The following is a 20,791-nucleotide window of genomic DNA, read 5'->3' as shown; positions in this document are numbered from 1 at the left end:
TAGTTTATTAGACTGCGCTTTTCTATGCAGTTGGTGAGTTTTTAGTGACCATCTTGAGTTGACCACTACCCCCAGGTACTTGTAAGAAGTACTTGACTCTATAGTGTTGCCCGCAATGTGCCATTTGAAGGGTTGCCGCCCTTGCCGGGATGTGAAGCAGACGATCTTTGTTTTATTGTAGTTAATTTGCAAGCCATTCGTGGAGATGTATTCATGCAATCTTGTGATGGAGCGTTGTAGACCAAAGGGGGTCTGGCTGCAGAGAACTATGTCGTTGACGTACTGTAAGCTCCTTATTTTGTATTGAACTTGCTTTGGCGGGTCCCTTTGTGTCTCAGCGATGCACTTGTCAAGGTCGGCGGTGAAGATGTTGAAATGGGTTGGGGCTAATATGCATCCCTGCTTCAGGCCGATTAGGGTGGGGATTATTTTTGTTGTTCTATCTCCATTGCCTAATTTGATCTTGACCCAGGTGGATGAGTATAGTTCTATTATTGCTCATAACAAGTTTGGAGGAGTGTCCCAATTGTCCATCTTTTGCCATAGGATCTCCCTTGGGACAGTGTCGAACACTGCCTTTAGGTCTACGAAACAGATGTACAATTTTGTTGACCTTTCCTTTGCTCTTTCGACGAGGAGGTTTAATGCTAGAAGATTACATGTGGTGTTGGTTCCGGGCCTAAACCCCGTCTGGGTGATTGGGAGGATATGTTTGGAACTAACCCAGTCTTCCAGATCTCTCAGGAGATTAGATGCATAAAATTTTGCATCCACGTCGATTAGTGCGATCAGCCTATAATTGGCTGGGTCTGTTCTTGCACCTGCTTTAAATATTGGGTGTAAAATGCTCCCTCTCCATGATGTAGGAATGTTTCCTGTTTGAAAGGCGTTGTTGAACAAGGGAGTGAGGTATTCCGCCCAAAAGGATTCGTCAAATTTGAAGAGGCCGTTTGGCAAACCGTTTGGGCCTGGCGCACCTTTTGACCTTCGTTTATTGATGACCATAAGAACTTGGGATGGCGTGATCCGATGTTCTTCGCAGTTTTGAGCCGCTTCTTGATTTTCATATTGTTGATACGAGAAATTATTTGGATCCCATGATTGAAGTTTGGTCTGTTGTGTTAGCTCCAAATGCTGGATCCAGTCTTCCTGTAGAATGTTTGAATTATTGTCTGTGCGGCTCCGTTTGTAACTTTGTTGATGTCTTCCCAAAATTTCCTGTTGTGTGATTTGCTTGATTCTAATAATTGTTGCCAAGTTTCTGTTTGTTGTTTTGATTTTTTTAGCCAAACGTCTTTTTTGTATTTTTGCCGTAGGTTGTAGATTTGACGCTTGGTGTCTCCACCCTTTATCATGCCATTTCTTGATAACTTTCTTATTTCTTGATTTAGAATCCTTTTTTTGCTCAGTATTGAGCCCAAGGGCGCCTGGAATGCCTTGCATGGTTTCATTTTGTTTGTGTGTGTTTGGTGGCCAAATCTTTCCGTTAGGGTGATGATGATCTTTACCCACTTGTCCTGAAGAGACGTTTGACTGTTCCCGGTAACCTCCGCATGCACTCTTTTCGCATGTGCCGTAATTTCTTCAGCATTCTTTCCGTTCCACTAGTCCACCAGGTGCTTCCAGTAAGTGCCACTGTGCTGCGTAGCAGAGAGGTGGTCCAGGTCGTGCCACTTTTTACACCTCTCTGCAACGCAGCTCTGTGGCGCTTACTGGAGGACCTAGTGAATTAGTTGGACCCTAGGGACCCTCAGGATTCAAATGAACCTAATCTCCCAACTTAAAACGGCCACAGGATGTATTTACACAGTGGTGAAGGGAGGAGACGGGGCCTGAGGTGACATGTGCAAACCCGGCATGTGGTGGGTTTTAAGTTGGGGAAACAATTCCCCTTCAATCCTGAGGGCACCGGGGGGGCCAACTAGCCCACCAGTTCTTCCAGTAAGCACCACTGCGCTGCGTTGCGGAGAGGTGGTCTAGGCCGTGCCCCTTTTTACACCTCTCTGCAAAGGCAGCTATGTGGCGCATACTGGAGGTACCTAGTGGGCTAGTTGGACCCTAGGGATCTTCAGGATTCATGGGGACTTAATCTCCCAAATTAAAACGGCCACTGGGCACGTTTACACAGTGGTGAATGGAGGGGACGGGGCCTGAGGTGACGTGTGCAAACATGCACTGTGGCACGTTTTAAGTTGGGGAAATAATTCCCCTTCAATCCTGAGCGACCCTGGGGGCCAACTAGCCCACCAGGTGCTTCCAGTAAGCGCCACTACGCTGCTTTGCAGAGACATGGATAGGCCGTGCCCCTTTTGACATCTCTGCAATGCAGCTCTCTGGAGCTTACTGGAGGTACCTAGTGGGCTAGTTGAATCCTAGGGACCCTCATGATTCAAGGGGACTTAATCTCCAAATTAAAACGTCCACAGAGTATGTTTGCACAGTGGTGAAGGGAGGGGACGGGGCCTGAGGTGACGTGTGCAAACATGCACTGTGACACATTTGAAGAGGTAGTTTTAATCCCCCTGCCCTATTATATACTAGGGGCTTACAGAGGAGGTCATGCTAATCACAGGGGGACCCCAACGCAAAGCGTTCCATAGTGTATCTAGGTGTTTCACTGTATTCTAAGTGTCTTTTAATATAGCACTGGATCTAGGACTGGTTAGTCATACTCAGTTACCACCAGAATCCATTTGAAAAAGTTGAGGGTACAGGATGATTTTGCAACAAGGCTTCTTTCTGCTCTTCTGTTTGTTCTCTCAGGACGTTTTCCTTCTTCCTGCACTTTTCTTCATCTTTGAGGACTTCCGTTGCTTCTTTCTGCATTTCTTTTTTTTCTTTCTGTGCGTTTTCCTTCTTTCTTCACATGTCCTATCTCTGTAGACATAGTTAGAAATTATCATTTAAAAAACCATTGAAATTCACTGAAAAAACCATAGGTTTCAGGAACGTTATACTTAGGAATTAGCATTTTAAAAAAAAAATTGAAATTCACTGAAAAAAACATAGGTTTCAGGGGCGTTATAGTTAGCTGGACATTTCACTCATACAAAACCATTGAAATTCCCCCGTTATAGTTAGTTCAGCTATCTATAACTCGCACACCCGCAATGCACTGCTGATGACGTCACATATTACATCACTCATGACATGGTCAGTGACATCACTCATGAAATCACTGATGACATGTCAAATGACATCACTGATGACATCATCCTTGTGATCGAGTGGCAGACCTCCTCTACCCTAATGTAACCTTTGATACACACATACAAAAATAGAAACTAAAATTTTCAAAACAATGAACAAACCAATACCAGTTACAACAACCTATTCAGTAATTCTAAGATCTACATACACATCCACTCATTCACCAACAGTCCTATATAGTCACTCATATATGTACTCACTCATCATATGGACAAGGCGCTGGAATGGATCATCTCCTTCCTCGACGGAAGAACACAGAGAGTCCGTCTACCACCGTACAAGTCAGAGGCCACCGATGTCATCTGCGGCGTCCCTCAAGGATCCTCTCTGAGCCCCACCCTCTTCAACGTCTACATGAGCCCCCTCGCGGCCATCGCACGGCAACACAACCTCAACATAATCTCCTACGCCGACGATACCCAGCTGATCCTCTCCCTGACCAACGACCCCGCCGCCGCAGAGCCAACCTACACGAAGGGATGAAAGACGTAGCCGAGTGGATGACGACCAGCCGCCTGAAGCTGAACTCGGACAAGACGGAGGTCCTCATCCTGGGCTCCTCACCCTCCGCCTGGGACGACTCCTGGTGGCCTCCCGCCCTGGGCACCGCACCCAAACCGACAGACCATGCACGCAACCTGGGCTGCATCCTGGACTCCTCCCTCTCCATGACCAGGCAAGTCAACGCCGTCTCCTCGGCGTGCTTCAACATCCTACGCATGCTACGGAAGATCTTCTGGTGGATCCCCACCGAGACCAGGAGGACCGTCACCCAGGCCCTCGTCACCAGCCGACTGGACTACGGCAACGCCCTCTAAGCCGGTACCACCGCCAAGCTCCAGAAGAGACTCCAGCGGATCCAGAACGCCTCAGCCAGACTCATCCTCGACATCCCACGAACCAGCCACATCTCAGAACATCTGAGAGACCTGCACTGGCTCCCCGTCAACAAAAGAATCACCTTCCGCCTCCTCACCCACGCACACAAAGCCCTACACGACCAAGGCCCGAGCTACCTCAACAGCCGAGTCAACTTCTACGCTCCCAAACGCCACCTCCGATCAGCCAACCTCGCCCTCGCCGCCGTCCCCCGCATCCGAAGAGCGACTACAGGAGGAAGGTCCTTCTCCTACCTGGCCGCCAAGACCTGGAACTCCCTCCCGACCGACCTGCGCCTGACCCAAGACCACCTCTCCTTCAGGAAGAAGCTGAAGACATGGCTGTTCGAGCAGTAGCGGCACCCCCCCACCCCCAGCGCCTTGAGACCCTACGGGTATGTAGTGCGCTCTATAAATGTCACTAATTGATTGATTGATGTACTCATACACCTATACATCCTGTTACACACCGCCACTCATCCATAAAGTTACTCACACACATACTCACTCATGCTAATAAAGAATCAAACATCCATTTACTTGCATATACAGCTATACACATACCACTACTCTTACTTCTACAGAAACGTACACATACTTACTCTCTTAAACAATCACCTATAGAAACACATACTTATTTATTCCAATCTCTCACTCTCACTCTCACATATACTCACTTATAGACATCAATACTCACATATACTAGTTTAAAACATATGTAGTTACTCATGAAGATACTATTGAGGCAGTCATTCACTCACTAACACACAAAATCTAATTTAAACGTGTACATTCAAACATTAGCTGTATACCATAAGGCTGTTTCAAGGTTTTACAAAAAAATTGGAAAATCTTGATGACAATAATCTTCAATTTCTCTTTTATCTCAATTACTCCTATTGTTTACTCATTTTAGTAGTTGAGGGCCAACTTCTGGCTTCTTAACTGAGGCTGTAAGTATTGTTCTTCCAAAACATAACACAGATCATATCAAAGTTTCAAATGTTCAACCAACAACTTTAATTTATCAAGATTGTAAGCTTTATGAAAAAATTCTAGCTACCAGATTATCATCTATAATTGATAATCTGATTCATATAGAACAAATTAGTTTCTTGAAAAACATATACTCTGGTATTAACACTAGGGGGGGCGATTACGATGTCGTCCGGAAACTCTTCAAACCAACATCTGTTTCGGAATCGCTTCTGACAGAATCGTGTTTTGCAAGTCCTCCCGACTGATTACGATACTTGAGGACATTATTTTATCGGAATAGCTTTGAATTCAATGGGAGCCTGTTTTTGGAATGAAAACACAGGCTCCCATTGATAAAAGAGGTGGTTAGGGAAAACCTTGTACCCTGCTTGCCACACTGTGCATGCATGGAAAGGGGGAGCTCATGGGTAACCCACTAGCCCGATTCAGAGAGCCCCTAAACTCAGATTCTGACAGATGATCCATGTCGGAACAACCGATTCGGAAAGGGTGTTCGAATCTGACATCCTAAACGTTTGCCTGGAAATGTGGCCCGTAGATCTCTGCAATTCGTCTCTGACCAACTTGGTTATTCCAAATGCCTTTTGGAACCAAGTCAAAAAGTCTGAACGGATTCCAGCCGTCATAATCGGTTGTTCGGAAAAGTGGCTGAGTGGTCAGAAAGGCGGGTTCCTAAGCATTTGGAGCTTTTCTGAATGACATCGTAATTGTTAATCCATGCTATTGAGGTTAGTCCATCTTTCTGACTCGCATCAGGCCTCCTGGCACTTGATGCTGAAAAAACATTTGATAAAGTCTATTTGCATTATTTATTTTGTCCCCTAATTACTGTCAATTGTGCTCGTTCATATAATATCAGCTCCCTATTCAGGCCCTTTTGCCAGGGTTTATATTAACATGGAATTTTCCAGCCCTTTTCACCTTTTTAAAGGCACTAGAGAAGGGTGTCCCGTATCACCATTGTTGTTTTTACTTGCTATTGTACCATTACTTTCAGCCATCGGGAATTCTAATGAAGTTCAAGCCTTACTATTAACAACGCGACCATTAAAACCTCAGCGTATGTAGACAATGTTCTCTTGTATATTCGTATTCTCGACTGCTCTATTTCCCCGCTCCTTAATTTAATACAAACCAACTCTCAAGTCTCAGAATACACATTAAAGACTAATAAAACAGAATGTTTTCCTTTGAATGTTCACTTTAACCTAGATATGCTTACCAACAATGAAATAATTTGGTAAAAACAAAAAATAATATTATGTATTCTATCCTCTCACTCTATTAAACAATCACTTACTTTGAATTGTGACCACATTCTTAACTACATTAAAGATAAATGTCACATTTGTTCTCCTCACATTTATCTCGGCGGGGGAAAATTGAATCTGTCACAATGGTTATTGTACCACAAACTCTTTACTTTTTATCAATGCTACCAACTGAATTACCTCTTCACTTTTATATTTTAAAAAATTGATAAACTCAGCTATACATGTATTTGGAATAATAAAACACCTCATTTAAGCTATAAAAATGTAAAACTTGCAAACATTAATGGGGATTAGGCTTGCAGAATTTTCTTAAATATCATAGAGCTTTTATTTGAAAACAAGAATCTTTTGGTTTAGTCATACTAACTTTAAATCACCCATGTGACTTCTTATTGAACAAGGATTGATCTCACCCTTTCCTTTACCTACATTAACTATGTCTAATTCTAACATATTACTAAAATCGTCTGCTATTCTCAGATCCACTAAACTAATTTTGCAAGATTTTGACTCTCTTTATCAATCTTGTATTTCAAATTCCTTGAAGCTATCAATGTGGTATAACCCATTAATTAAACGAAATCATACCACAACATTTGGCTATCTTTGATTAAAGCAGGTATTTTTTTACTTAAACGATATCTATCTTAGTAGCACACTTTTAACTTTTGCAGAATTGAAGCAATAGGTTTTTTACCTTCCTCTGAGAGTTATAAATAGGATGTTTTGTGCAATCCCATTCTTAATTAATTTCCTAGCTAACTACCTGAGATTATCACATCTGATTTAGACATTTACATTGGCTGTATACCATAAGGCTGTTTAATGGTTTTACAAACAAATTGAAAAATCCAGATGACAATAATCTTCAGTTTCTATATACCTTTTGAAACTATAAACTTCGCACATCTGTTTTCCTCGATACAAGGAAGAAAATATGAATGATTAATATCTCTGGTTGGCTTCCTGTCACTTTGTATCAAACCAACTTGTTTATTTTGTTTAATTGTTTATGAACTCCTTTCACATTATACACTTCAAAGTTTTACATTCTCCAAATTGTTGGCATTATAACCTGATTCCTGGCATTTTTTAAGACTCATTTTCTAAGAGCGCCCTATTCTTTTCAAATTTCTGAAAGAGGTCTGGGATATCCTTAGGAACATTTTTTAAATATCTGATAATCTCTCTTTTGACATCCTGATCTATTTCATTATCAACAACTATTTCAGACTTGCATATCAAATTATTGGATTTTTTGCTGTCTGCTGCTCAAAACTCAATCACCACAAACTGGAAAAATGCATCTTTATTATCAATGCATACAGGGTGGTCTTGCATAATTTTTCCTAGACGAAGAGACAATTTAACTCTTCTGGGTGTTGTTCCTGATACTTCTACCTAGCAACTGTTTTGGAAACTCATTGATGATTATATTGCAGTATATTCATAAGATATGTTATTATTATGTAGGTTATAGGTCTACATAAATTATTAGCTCTGCTATGTTTTTATTTTGTTAGTTTTTCCTGTTTTCTTTTTCCCCCTTTTTTCGATTCTTTTCAAATTTGGTATCTTATGCATCATTCTTTTTAAAGGTGTAATTCTCATATTACTCTCTATTTCATGGGTTAGAACCTATTATGTACAATTTTGATGCTCTTCTATGTATTGTCTTTTCATTGAAAATAAAAGTCAGTTAACTATTTTCAACACAAAAAATGCACCCACAGGCTGCAATGGCAGGCCTGATACATGTTTAACGGGCTGCTTAAGTGGGTGGCATGATCAATTCTGCTGCCCCACAATTAGCATACATTTACACCCCCTGTGCACATGTAGTACCACACTACTGAGGACCTACAAGTATATTAAATAAGCCGAATGGTTGTGAGTTTATTTAATCATGTTTTAAAGGGAGAGTACACATGATTTAGCACTGGTTAGCAGTGGTTAAGTGTGTGGAATTTTAAACCAAGCAAAAAGTAAGTCAGTAAAACAGGAGTGTTGAAGGCAAAAAGTTAGGCAAGAATCACAACAAGGATGCTAGGTCTAACAATGCTAGTGTCAGCTTAAAGTGCAGAAGCCACGTTTCAATGTTTTGTTTTGTAATATGGAATAGTACTAGGCATCACTCTGTAAAGTTAGCATCTTAAGGGGCTTGTGATACATCAGAACCCCATTCTTTGTACTGAACAAGTAAAGCAGAACCCCATGAATGGCACACACTATTGTGACACACTATTTTTCAGTGGCAACCCATTTCTGCTCTGCAGGCAGTAACCTTTGGCTGAAGAAGGCAGCTGAGTTTCCATAGGCCGGATCACTTTTCAGGGGCTTCTTCCTGGCAGTCAGGTATGGTAAATGGGAAAATAGTTAACCTCAAAGTTTCTGCAGTATCTGGTTAGGCCTAAGAACATCCTCATTTGGGTCTGAAGGAACCTCACAATCAAGTACTGCCTTTCTTTGCCTCCAATGGATGAATCATCCCATTCATTCTGCATTTGGTGCCTGATAAAGAGCAGAGTGAACTATCTGGCACTTCACAGCCTTGATGGCCGATGTAGCCCTCTGCATCCTGATCCGACCCTGCTCCAATTGGTTCCTTCAACAAACTGTGAAGACAGCAATGTGGCCACAAATGACCCCTCCCCACTAGACAACTCATGGTTGACCAGTCACAGGAAGGTGAAGGGAGTATTCATAATCCTGATAGGCACAACCTTCAACTGGTAGATGCCCTGCAGGGTAAAGAATGCAGGACTTTCCTTGGCACAAGTCCCCCAGGGTAATCTCTCAATAATCACTGGTCAAATCAAAGGTACTTAGGTAGTTGGCTGCACCCCATATGTCAAATCACTCATCATGATGGGGGACAGGGTGGATATCCATCATTGTGATGGTGTTCTTACCCTAAAAAAGCCGTACAAAAATAAAGTGCCTGGCAAAGATTACTGGTGCTAAGGTACCAGTACCACACTACTGATCCATGGCCTATCGAAGTGCTCAATCACTTTCAGGCCCAATATCTTGGCAACAGTAGCCTTGATACGACCCGTACCCCTGTGATATCCTGTAAATCTATCTTTTCACATGCAATCTATTCCTGTGTCCATTTTATGGACACAGGCAGAGCTAACCCTAGAGTAAATAGAGGTGGAAAAACTGCCCCGCTATCTCTCTGCAACACAAATGCTGCTCAGATCAAGGATGAGGATTACCCCATCTACTGAGCCATCTTTTTTATTGACATGAAACAGGTCCCTCTCCTTCCTGACTTCTTCTGCCATTGCCATGAGGCAGATTGCATAATCTCTCTGGAACAATCTTTGAGTTTCCAGTTTGATACCTGTACTAACCAAGTAGCTGACCACACAGATTCCTTTGTAGGGCCCACTTAATTTCATCTTTAATGCCCGAGGGTTTCAGCACTGAAACCTTCTGACATTTTTGATAGTCAGCTATTACTGCCTTCTTGCCATGCCAAGGTCCAGGGGGTCCCCTCAGCACAGCACTCAGACTTCAGAGCTCCTGATTGAGCCCCGAGGTCCCCCCCATGTGCCTTGCAGGGAGGCCCCCTCAAGTTTCCTAACTCCAATGGGTCCCACTTTCTCTTAACGGTCTCTGCTGGAGTTCCCATCATGAACTTGACAGCCTTTCTTAATTTAATCAATGTGTTAATGATTCATAATTGGTTATCTCTTCTTGCGTTGTTTTATCTTTACATATTCACCATGTATTTTGTGGCCTAATTATCTTATATTATTTCTACTCTTTTATTTCCTTATCTTCCTCGGCTCCATTCTCTCTTGTTTGCTGTTCTTGTTCTTGAGTACTAACAAGTCCAATTCAGTTTTTTTTTATCTCTTTTCATCTCATATCTGGCTTTTTGCCCTTGATCTGTTTCTGTGTTTCCTTCTACTTCTCACTACCTTTCCATCTTCTCTTCCTATGTATATTTTCTCTCTTTCTCTCCCTCTTTACCTGCTGCCCCTCCCCTTTTTTATCATCTCCATGAGTGACCATTTTATTTGTTCCCTTATGTATAAATGAATGTTAGTATATTCCCTGATTTTTAAGATTTGTGTGTTCTGTGTTTTTTGTTGTTTTATTCAGTTTGTCTTCAATGTGATCATTCCCCTATGCCTAAAACATTACCATGTTTAATGTTGTATTGTGAAACGTCAATGGGCTTGGCATCCTGTTAAGTGTCAAAAGGTACTTTCTCATTTATAAAAACTTAACTGTCAGCTTGCTTTTTAACAGGAACCTCACTGTAATGATGTTGAATCTCTTAAACTCAAACATCACTGGGAGGTCAGATTGTTTTTTCTCCAGCTGTTACGCGTGAAGGTGGCATTGCCATTTTGGGTCATAAGTCTCTGAAATTACAAATTGTATCAACTGAGACGAATATGAGTGGACGATGGGTAATACTTCATGCCACGGTCTATAATAAACCTGTCACCTTTTTTAATATATATAGATCAGTGAAACCTGACCCAGATTTTTGGCACAATATTAAACTAAAAATATCCTTAATCACTGATCCCAATATTATTGTTGCTGGAGACTTTAATAATCGGATTGACCCCTTTTCTGATAGAAAATCACACTGTAAATTTAAACCTGATGAAACACATCAAGCATTTCAATCTACTATTGCTTCTCGTCCACTCTATGATGCTTGGAGAAGCAGTAATCCTGATTGTTACAAATTCACATTCTTTTCCAATGTTCACCATACTATGTCTCGCATTGATTATGTATTGATTTCAAAAACTATTAGCCTCACTTTAATCTGCTGAGATTGGCTCTATTTTTATTTCTGACCATGCCTCAGTCTCAGTTTCTTTTGATTTATCTCTTGCCACTTCCAAACACAATAGGTGGAGATTTAACAACTCCCTCTTAGCGGATCAAACTTTTTTTTTAGAGGCTACTTCCTTTATACAGGAGTTTACTAAGTGACACCTCTATGCATAATAATTGAGATGCCTTCAAAGCCTCGTTTCAGACTTTTACCATCGCCTATACTGCTACAAAGAAAAAGTTATTAATACCTTTCTTCTCCTAATCATATTAAAACCCTTGAATATTCTTATTACACTTCCAAATTTCCTGCTCACCTCCGTAATCTAATTAAGGTTAAATCTGACCTAAATAAATTGGCCACAACCGATGCTTGTAATATTTTACTTAAAATAAAATCCAAATACCATGTGTGACAAAATAAAGTGGGTAAAATGCTGGCTAATTATTTAAATGTTCAATCAGAAAAGAAAGCCATTGGACCTATTTGTAATATTCCTACGAATACTTTCTTACACTCTGATTCAGACATTTTTAAGGTATTTGATTCCTATTACCATTCATTGTATATGGAAGACACCCATCCTACTCCAATCAATACACAATAATTTTTTGACGGTCTCCCTTCTCCCTGCTTGATTCCAGATTCCATGGCTCTTTTGGAAAAATATATAACTCTTCAGGAGATATTGGATGCAATTAAATCTTTTAAAAGAGCTAAGGCCAATGTTCCTGACGATTTTTCTATTGAACGTATTTCTTCCTTAAGGCTCCTTTCTCAAAGCTCTTATAGTACTTTTCCCCAAACCCGATATAGATCTCTCCCTATCTCAAAATTATCACTCAATCTCCTTAGTCAACTATGATTACAAAATCTTAGCAATTATTCTCTCTTCTAGATTGAAAGGGGGTATTCTCCTATGTATTAAACCTGATCAATCCAGTTTTCTTAAAGGTAGACTCTCCTCCAATAACGCTAGGACTCTCTCCAATATTATCATGCTGGGGAGGAACTACTCTGAACTGCCAGCCGCATTATCTCTCGATGCTGAAGAAACTTTTGACTTCATGAATTGGTAATTCATGTTCAAAACTCTCCAATGGTTTGGTTTTGGCCCCATATGTATGTCACTTATTCAATTATTATACTCTGACCCTCGTCCATGTGTGTTTGTCAATGGTCTTTTATCTCCTTATTTTAACTTACAAAGTGGTACACGACAAAGATGTTCCCTGTCTCCACTTTTATTTCTTTTATGTCATGAACCCTTTCTTGAACGCATTCGTAAAAACACGTTGATAACTGGCTTTCTCTGTAATTCCTGTGAAATTAAGTTATCTGCCTATGCAGATAACATCCTAATTTACCATTCAAAACAATCAACTTCTGTACCTCCTTTTTTTACAGGAGTTTGATTTATATTCTAAAGAATCTGGATACAAATAAAATTTCTCTAAAACTGAAGTTTTACCCTTAAACCCTTTATGTTACCAATTCATGTTTTCTGATACCAACTTCAAAAGCGGCGGACGGTCTTTCCGTCCGCCGCGGCACAGATGGCGGGCGGTAAACCCCCGGCAGGCCGGTGGTGGCTACCGTCGGCCTGGCGGGTGGGATCCGCCCTCCATCCTAATGGGCCTCCAAGTTCGGTTTTAAAAAATGTCTAATCATTACGAAAAGGCGAGGAATTGTCCGCTGAAAAGTTCATAGGCAATGTGTACGATTCTAAATCCAAATATTGTAGGCAAAGTTCTCATTGTTCTGTCAATCAAATAAATCAGCGATCTCAACGCTCCAATCTGACAGAAAGGTCAAAAGGTCCACTTTGTTCCCCCAGCTTTTCTCCCTACGCAAAGGAAACCCCATCTGCAGCCCAACAGCATCCTTCCTCAGCGCGGGTCAATGATCATGGAGAGCCGTGCTCTTGTGCTGCCTACGTGGACCTGCCCCTGGCGGAACCGCACTCTGGCTGCAAGAACTTCTGTTCCAAGAATGCAACTCAAGAAAGATAGCACCACCAATAAGATGTGTGCCTGTAGTCCTTGAAATGTCTTTTGTCACACAACGCTTTCTTCTCCTTCTCAAAACTTCCAATTAACAGGAATGAAAAAGCAAAGTAATGGAATGACGATCTCCAGATTCCTACCTATGCAACGAAGGGCTTCGTCCTTGATTCCTGACACCTATATGCACAATGTAGTCAAATGTCATTACATTTGTATATCAGAAAAATATAATGTATTGAGAATAAGCTGATTAAAAATATATGAAATAAAAACCTTCTGTGAGTCAATTCAAATAATACTCTTATAGATAAGACTATGTATCTCACAATATATTGTTTATACTTCCTTCTAAAACACATCTAAATATTCACTCACTTTTCAGAGATTATTTTAATATACATCAGTGCACACTAGTGCACATCTTATTCATCACAAATATATTGTATAGTGTAAACTGTAATTTGTTACAAATCCGTCACAAATTGTGTCTTGGTTTGGCCTCCAGGTTTGCTACCACATGACAGGTTAGGCAGGTTCAGCAGAAACTCTGTACATCGTGGCCCATTCCTGGTCGGTACAACAAAGTACCTGTCTTTGGTCTTTTTGGTGTCCAGGTACCCATCTTAGATCTCCTGATGGGCCAATGACAATGAGAAGTTTGCATGTTGTTGTGGGAGGACCAGTGTTATGCTGGTACTGGGTTTTGTGTCCATGGATGGTATGGTTTGTGTTGCAAAAATATTGTATCAAAAAGATCAATGACCAAATATCACCAAGGTGAGCATATTTAGATAAATATAGTTTTACTGAAATCCACATTTATATTCCCTAACAAATATATACATCTTGAAGGTACACACAATTTGGAGGTAATCATAATAAATCTATGTATAGCAATATATACTTGTCGGCATTTGGTTTCCATTATTCTTGCAACCTTATTCATATAGCACAATATTTCTGTGGTCAACATTTTGATATTTACTCAATTGACTCCTTGTACAGAAGCCCATTCTCCCAGTCGCACTGTGCCTGCTGACCACTTAAGTGCACCACCATATGTATGCCGACTAGAGTTGGGCACTCAACCTACGCCTGGCAGACGTTCACCTGGGGCACTCCTGCAGCTTTGCCACCATACTCAATCTGCTTCTAAAACCTTATTATTTTCTCTATATCGAGCAAGTTGGATGGGTACCCTGCTTCTTGCCATACTCTGCAACACACTACTGTCCCCAGATCCCTCATCCGTAGATGTTATGACAGCCTCCTCCATATGCTGATATGCAGCCTGTAACCATGTCAATACAGGGTATGCCATACAATCATAGTGGCCTCCAACCCAGGAGTTAACCCATACACAATCATGTTATTGGCCATCACATACAAAGCACCCTATTTCTCCACCATCTCTATGTCCCTATAGCTGTGTTGATAGTTCCAGTATCCGTCAGGGCAGAAACCTTCTTTCCATTGATACCCACTTCCTTTAGAAAGTACATGATGTTTTAGTGAATCTGCCTGTGTGCATCTGGGTTTCTTCCCAATATGTCTTAGTGACTAGGTGCCACCTGGCTCTCACTGGTATTCATCTTCATTGATAGCATTTCGCTTACCTGGAGCGTGGCTGACAGTGGGTCCTCAACTGGACTGTCCATTTTAACTGAGGCACCCAAAGGATTTTGCAACTTCAGTGGTGAGGGGGTCTGTTTTCTCTTTGTGGCTCTGACCAGGAATAAAATGACCCTCAAGATTCTGTCCTGGCGTGGAGGAACAGTAAACATCAAGGCCCTTCCCTTCTGCTTTGGAGTTGATATGCTACAGCACCTTTTTCATCCAGTAGGCTGACCATTTTTAGACCACAAAGAAAGTTTGAACGTATCATTTTCAGTCATATCAATTAAGTGCTGTCAGAATGGAATGGATCATTACTTCCTAAGCTGATTCAGCACCATCAACTTGATAAGGGTCTGGTAAATCTTCGCTTCCATCCCTCTCACCCACTCATTCCAAACATGCCTTCTATTGCACACCTTGTCCTAAAGTGGAACCTCCTGCACCATCTTTTTCTCACATAGTCTCTGAAGGTACTAAAGGTACCCAAACCTCCTAATCAGAATGCGCATCATGCACACAGGGTGTCATTCCCAGGCATCATTGCAGTGACCTCAGTTCCTTCCACATAGAGATTTCTTTATAAAGCATCTGCCTTGGGATTGTCATTAAAATCTTGCCTTGCATCCAATCACAAAACTGTGGCACAACACAGGATATCAGTGCTTGGCACATAAGGGAGTAGCCAGAAATATAACATACTTCCTATTTTGAACTACAGCTCTGTTGGCACCAAGTGAGCCTGACCCGTCTTAGAAGAGCTCTCTTGTCTTTAACATCAAAGCATCTATCCTTTCCTCCCTTCACCCATCTACCTAACCACTGATATCCACTATTTCACCTTTGTGTCATCGTTAATTATTTAATCCATCATTCAGTCTTTCCCTATTGCATCCGTCCACTAAGCCATCAATCCATCCACTCTGCCATCTACCGACCAACTTTGTCATTCATTCACACTCTCATCCATCCAACCACACTGCCATCTATCTATCAATCCACCCATCCACTCTTCTATTAACCCTCTGACATCTAGCCATCCTCTACTTTGCCATTAATCTATCCTCCCTGCCATCCATCATGTACTCTGCAATATCTTCATTCACTCTGGGATCTATCCATCTATTCACCCACTTTTTTATACATCCTCTTCCATCTATCCATCCAGACACCAATCCAGCCACTCTGCCACACATTCATTCATCCATACATCCATTGATCCACTCGTTCTCGCTGCCAATCATCAAGAAAACCATACATCATCATCTATCAATCCATTTTCTCTTTTCATCCATCCACTCTGCCATCCATGCACCCATCCATCCACTGTGCCACCCATTCACTTATCATTATACCACTGATACAGTCATCCACCCATTCACTCTGCCATCCTTTCACCTGTCTATCCACACCTATCCATCCATCCCTTTACTCTTCCATCCCTTTCACCAATCCATCCATCCATCATTCAACTCTGCCATCCTTTCACCTGTTCATCCACTTATCTATTCCTTTATCCTTTCACTCACTCATCTTTCTACCGACTTATTCATCCACCGACTCATACTTCCTTAGTTCCTTTCACACTTCCGTTAAATATTCCTCCCTTCTTTCCCTTTTTTGTTTACCCATCTTTCATTTGTCCCTGCTTCTGCATATTCTTTAAAAACGGAGCACAGGCTTTGTAGCATGTTTAGCAGGCAACCACTGAGGAGGTGAAAGCACCACAGGTCCTGAACAAGAAAATGATAGACAATTTCAAAAGGTTTGATTTCCTTACATTTTAGACCCTGTTTAAAATACTTTGCCAGTAGATATTATACATATTTTTGTTTCTGCCCAGATGCCAGGATGAGCGCTTTAGCAAGTAGGGCTTGGTAGGCATGGAGCTGTAATACACCCAACCTAGGCACATAAAGTTATTTTCATGAAAGGAAAGACTGGCAGAACTCAAAGAATGTTGATGCTAAATGGCGTAGTGCTTTACGTCTGTGGAGAATGCACAATGCACCAGGGTCTGACAATAAAACTATATTTCCCAGGAATTCCTTCCATCACATTGTTTGCAGATGCTGCAAAGATCTTGGATCAAACGGTGTACCTTTCCACATGTCTCACCGCACCCTAGAGACAGACAATTGTACTACAATGTTGGTTCAGCCAGGACCTTGACATTAGATTCGTGTATCTTCTTGGAGAATTTGGCTTTCACGGGAGATTACTGAAAGCTGTGGCGTAACAATAGCCCCTCCAGCTCTGCCGTATGAGGTGTGGAGGGAGGTGGGGCGAGCTCCAGGGGGTCCCCTCAAGCACCGCCGTGAGAGCTCCTCACTGGGTCCCGAGTGTGGGGTGGGGGGTTAGAGGGGGGCCTCCAGTTTCAGTACGGTACGCCGCTGACTGATAGTTTAGAACTCGGAGACATGTTCAGAAATCAAGTTGTGTTGGAATAAAATAAACTTTAAACTATTTTTAACATTTGATTTAACAAGTATAGATTGTTTACAAGAATACTGAGTTACTTCTCCTGTAAGAATAGAAAGAATTATCACACTAAAAGCTTTTTGAATGTTCATGATATGTACATGTGATTATGAACAAGGTAGAGTAGGTGTCCATCAAGCAGTGCATACATTCATTAGCTGATGGTCATAGGAGCCACAGAATATTGATGACTGCTGAACAGCTGCGATAACAAGTTTTCCTTTTTTTATTTTTTTTTTTTTTTTATTAGCAACACAAGAACCAACAGTATACAAAAATGAGTCAAACTAAAAGAAATAATCAAGACGTCTACAAGGTTAACGTTAGGTTGGCATTAGATCATTTGACAAATTTCTTGTTAGATCCAAACAAAATATATACATGTATACATGTATCTTGACACATATAAAACAGAAGACAATAGTGATCTAGATTAAACATGATTTTTTAAACTAAAATATGAGAGACCTCCAGATTTTATTGAATTTAGCTAGAGATTTGGTACCCCTAAGCCTAGCCAGCGCTAATTCCATACTATGAATTTCATTAAGGAGAGACCACCATTCCAATATATGTGGGGGATTAGGGGAGATCCAAGCGCGAGCAATTATAAATTTAGCACAAGTTACCATAATAGTAATTAAGGATTTGTGTTGGATATTCCTACCATTAGTGTCTAACATAACTAACGCAGAATCTTAGGGTGTATTCCCTAATTTCAGTGTTATTATAGTCTGAAAAGATGTCCAAAATTCTAAAAGTTTGGGGCAGGTGTAGAATATGTGCACCAAATCTGCTGCAACCAACGCACATTTGGGGCACTTAGTTTGTTCACTATATATGCTATTCGAGGCCCATTTGGTTATTCTTTCTGGGGTATGGTAAAGCATACAGGTTAATTTAAATTGCAGCAATCTTAAACTTGACGATGAGACCAAATTATTAATATTACGTAGAGATGAACTTATTACAGCCGGAGTAATATTGGTCCCTAACATCCTGCTCCACTTATCTGATATTATATTGCCGTCTATGTTTCTATAAGTGTTGAGAGATTTATAACAACCACTAAATAATGATTTAGTTTCCTGTGAATAGAAATTATCCCATATGCTTGAATAAGAAATATTCTTTAGTTTCATTTTTCGAGAAAAAAAGTCAAATAGCTGCAGGTACTTGAACTTCGTAGAGTCAGGGATATTATATAGTATTTTAAGTGTTTCAAAACTTAGGAGCCCTTGTGCTCCTTACAAATCCCCTAGTTTTTTTATTCAATGTGTTCCCCATATGTTAGTTAATCCATCGTTGAATATTCCCAGTAAGCCGGGGTTTCCCCACAAAATCAAATTATGATGGAAAAAATTCACGTTACAGAAGGCCTGGATATTACGCCAAATTTTAACTAGATCCCTCGCTATCTTAAAGCGAACTCTTTTGTAATAGTTGGGGTCATTAATTCTTCATAAGAACATTTTTGCATCTAGATCAAACATAAATGTAAGGAAATAAGGTTGCTTTTCTGTACCTTCAGAGTTAATTAAGTATCGTAAGCGTCCAACGAATGCTGCCCAGAAGTACAACTTAAAGTCCGGGAAGTTCAACCCTCCCATATCGATAGTGCCTTTTAATAATGTCATCGATCTGCGGGCTTTGCGATATCCACAAATGAAACTACTGAATACCCCGTCTAATTTTTAAAAAAAGGAATTGCATAATGCCAAGGGAATAGAACGAAAAAAGTACAGAAATTTAGGTAAAATTATCATACGAATCAAGTTGATTCTGCCAATGATATTTAATGAAAGTTTATGCCATTTTTTTTAGCAAAATTATAGTATTTTTAACTAGGTCATCGTAATTTAGTTTAATTAAATCCTTAATATTTGCAGATAGTTTAACCCCTAAGTAAGTAGCTGCCGAACACAGTCCAATAGTTAGTCCTTCTGGTTTGTAATTAGCAATTATTTGGGTTTTGTTTAGATTTAATTTATAGCCAGAGACGTCCCCAAATCTATTGGCTTCTAGTATGATGCCCTGCATCGCCTCACCGATATCGGTTGAATATATGGCGACGTTGTCAGCATAAGCTGTAAGATTCAATAAGTGAGGACCGAACTTAAAAGGGATAATGAGTGGTTGTATTGGTAAAGCATAAAGAAATGGTTCTATTGATAAGGCAAATAAGAGAGGTGATAGGGGACACCCCTGGCGGGTTCCCCGAGCTATACTAAATGAAGCTGATAATAGGCCAGCATAGCTGATCCTAGCCATGGGATTATCATACAGTGACTGTATCCAGTTCAGAAATGTGCCCCCAAAACCAAGACCAGTCATAACTAGCCACAGGTAATCCCACCCCACTCGGTCAAAAGCCTTTTCTGCGTCGAGCATAATCATACCGAGTGGGGTGGATTCCTTTTCATACATTATTTAGCTGATGGTCATAGGAGCCACAGAATATTGATGACTGCTGAACAGCTGCGATAACAAGTTAGTGAGAAACGAATCCTATTATCTCCAGCGAGGGCACATTAGTAAAGTTGAAGGTAGTTGCAGGGGGTTTATTCGATATCCATGAATAATTCAAACATGTTAGGCTTCAGTTTTAGAAATATCAGCTTCACTTTCAAAACACACAAAGCTAATTAGAGATACTGAAGCTATATATTCTATATTGTGAAGATTAAATATATTTTTGTCATGGATAATAGAAAACCAGCTGAGGTTAGGGTGACAATGGATGAGGTAGAGGAGGATCTAACACAAAGTATGGTAGGCAAGGCTCCGGGCCCTGATGGCGTACCGATTAATTTATTCAAACTTAATATCCATCCAGATGTTCCTGATTCCTGGTGCACTTCTATTATCATCCCTATATTTAAGAAAGGTAATCATGAAGATCCCAGTTGTCATAGACTAATTTTGTTGATCGATAAAACTGTCAGAATTTTGGGACAAGTAATTTACAACAGAATTCAGGAGTGGGCCCAAGCAGAATCTATTTGAAATTCCACTCAGCATTAACGCAGAAGCAAGATAGGGACAATTAGGCAATGTGCCTATTCTAACCTGATAATAGGTAAATTCACTGTTGCAAAACGTGTGCCTTTATACATGGCTTTCATAGACCTAAGCGCGACTTTAGAATGTGTGAATCGAACCAAATTATGGCACAAGGTGATGCTTATGGTGCTAGATGCCTCTCTTGTCTTATTTCTTGACTATCTACAAAGGAACATGAAAGCCAGAGTTAGATTAAAAGAAAATGGAAATGTGTCAAAGGATAGTGAGATTGGCATGGGAGTACCACAAGGGTGTGTGCTTGCTCCACTTGTATTCATATTATATATTAATCATTTGCACCCCACCATAGCTTTGATAACTAGTGATGTTCTAACTGTGAAAGAGAATCCCATACCCACACTTTTATATGTCGAAGACGCAGTGCTAATGGCTCGGATCCCCAAAGCATTACACCATTTAGTATCTTTGTTCACTGATTTTATGACCAATCTA

The sequence above is a fragment of the Lissotriton vulgaris genome, chromosome 7 (genome assembly GCF_964263255.1).
Source record: "Lissotriton vulgaris chromosome 7, aLisVul1.2, whole genome shotgun sequence".
NCBI classification, from domain to species: Eukaryota; Metazoa; Chordata; class Amphibia; order Caudata; family Salamandridae; genus Lissotriton; species Lissotriton vulgaris.
Note: the sequence above shows the minus strand (reverse complement) of the source record.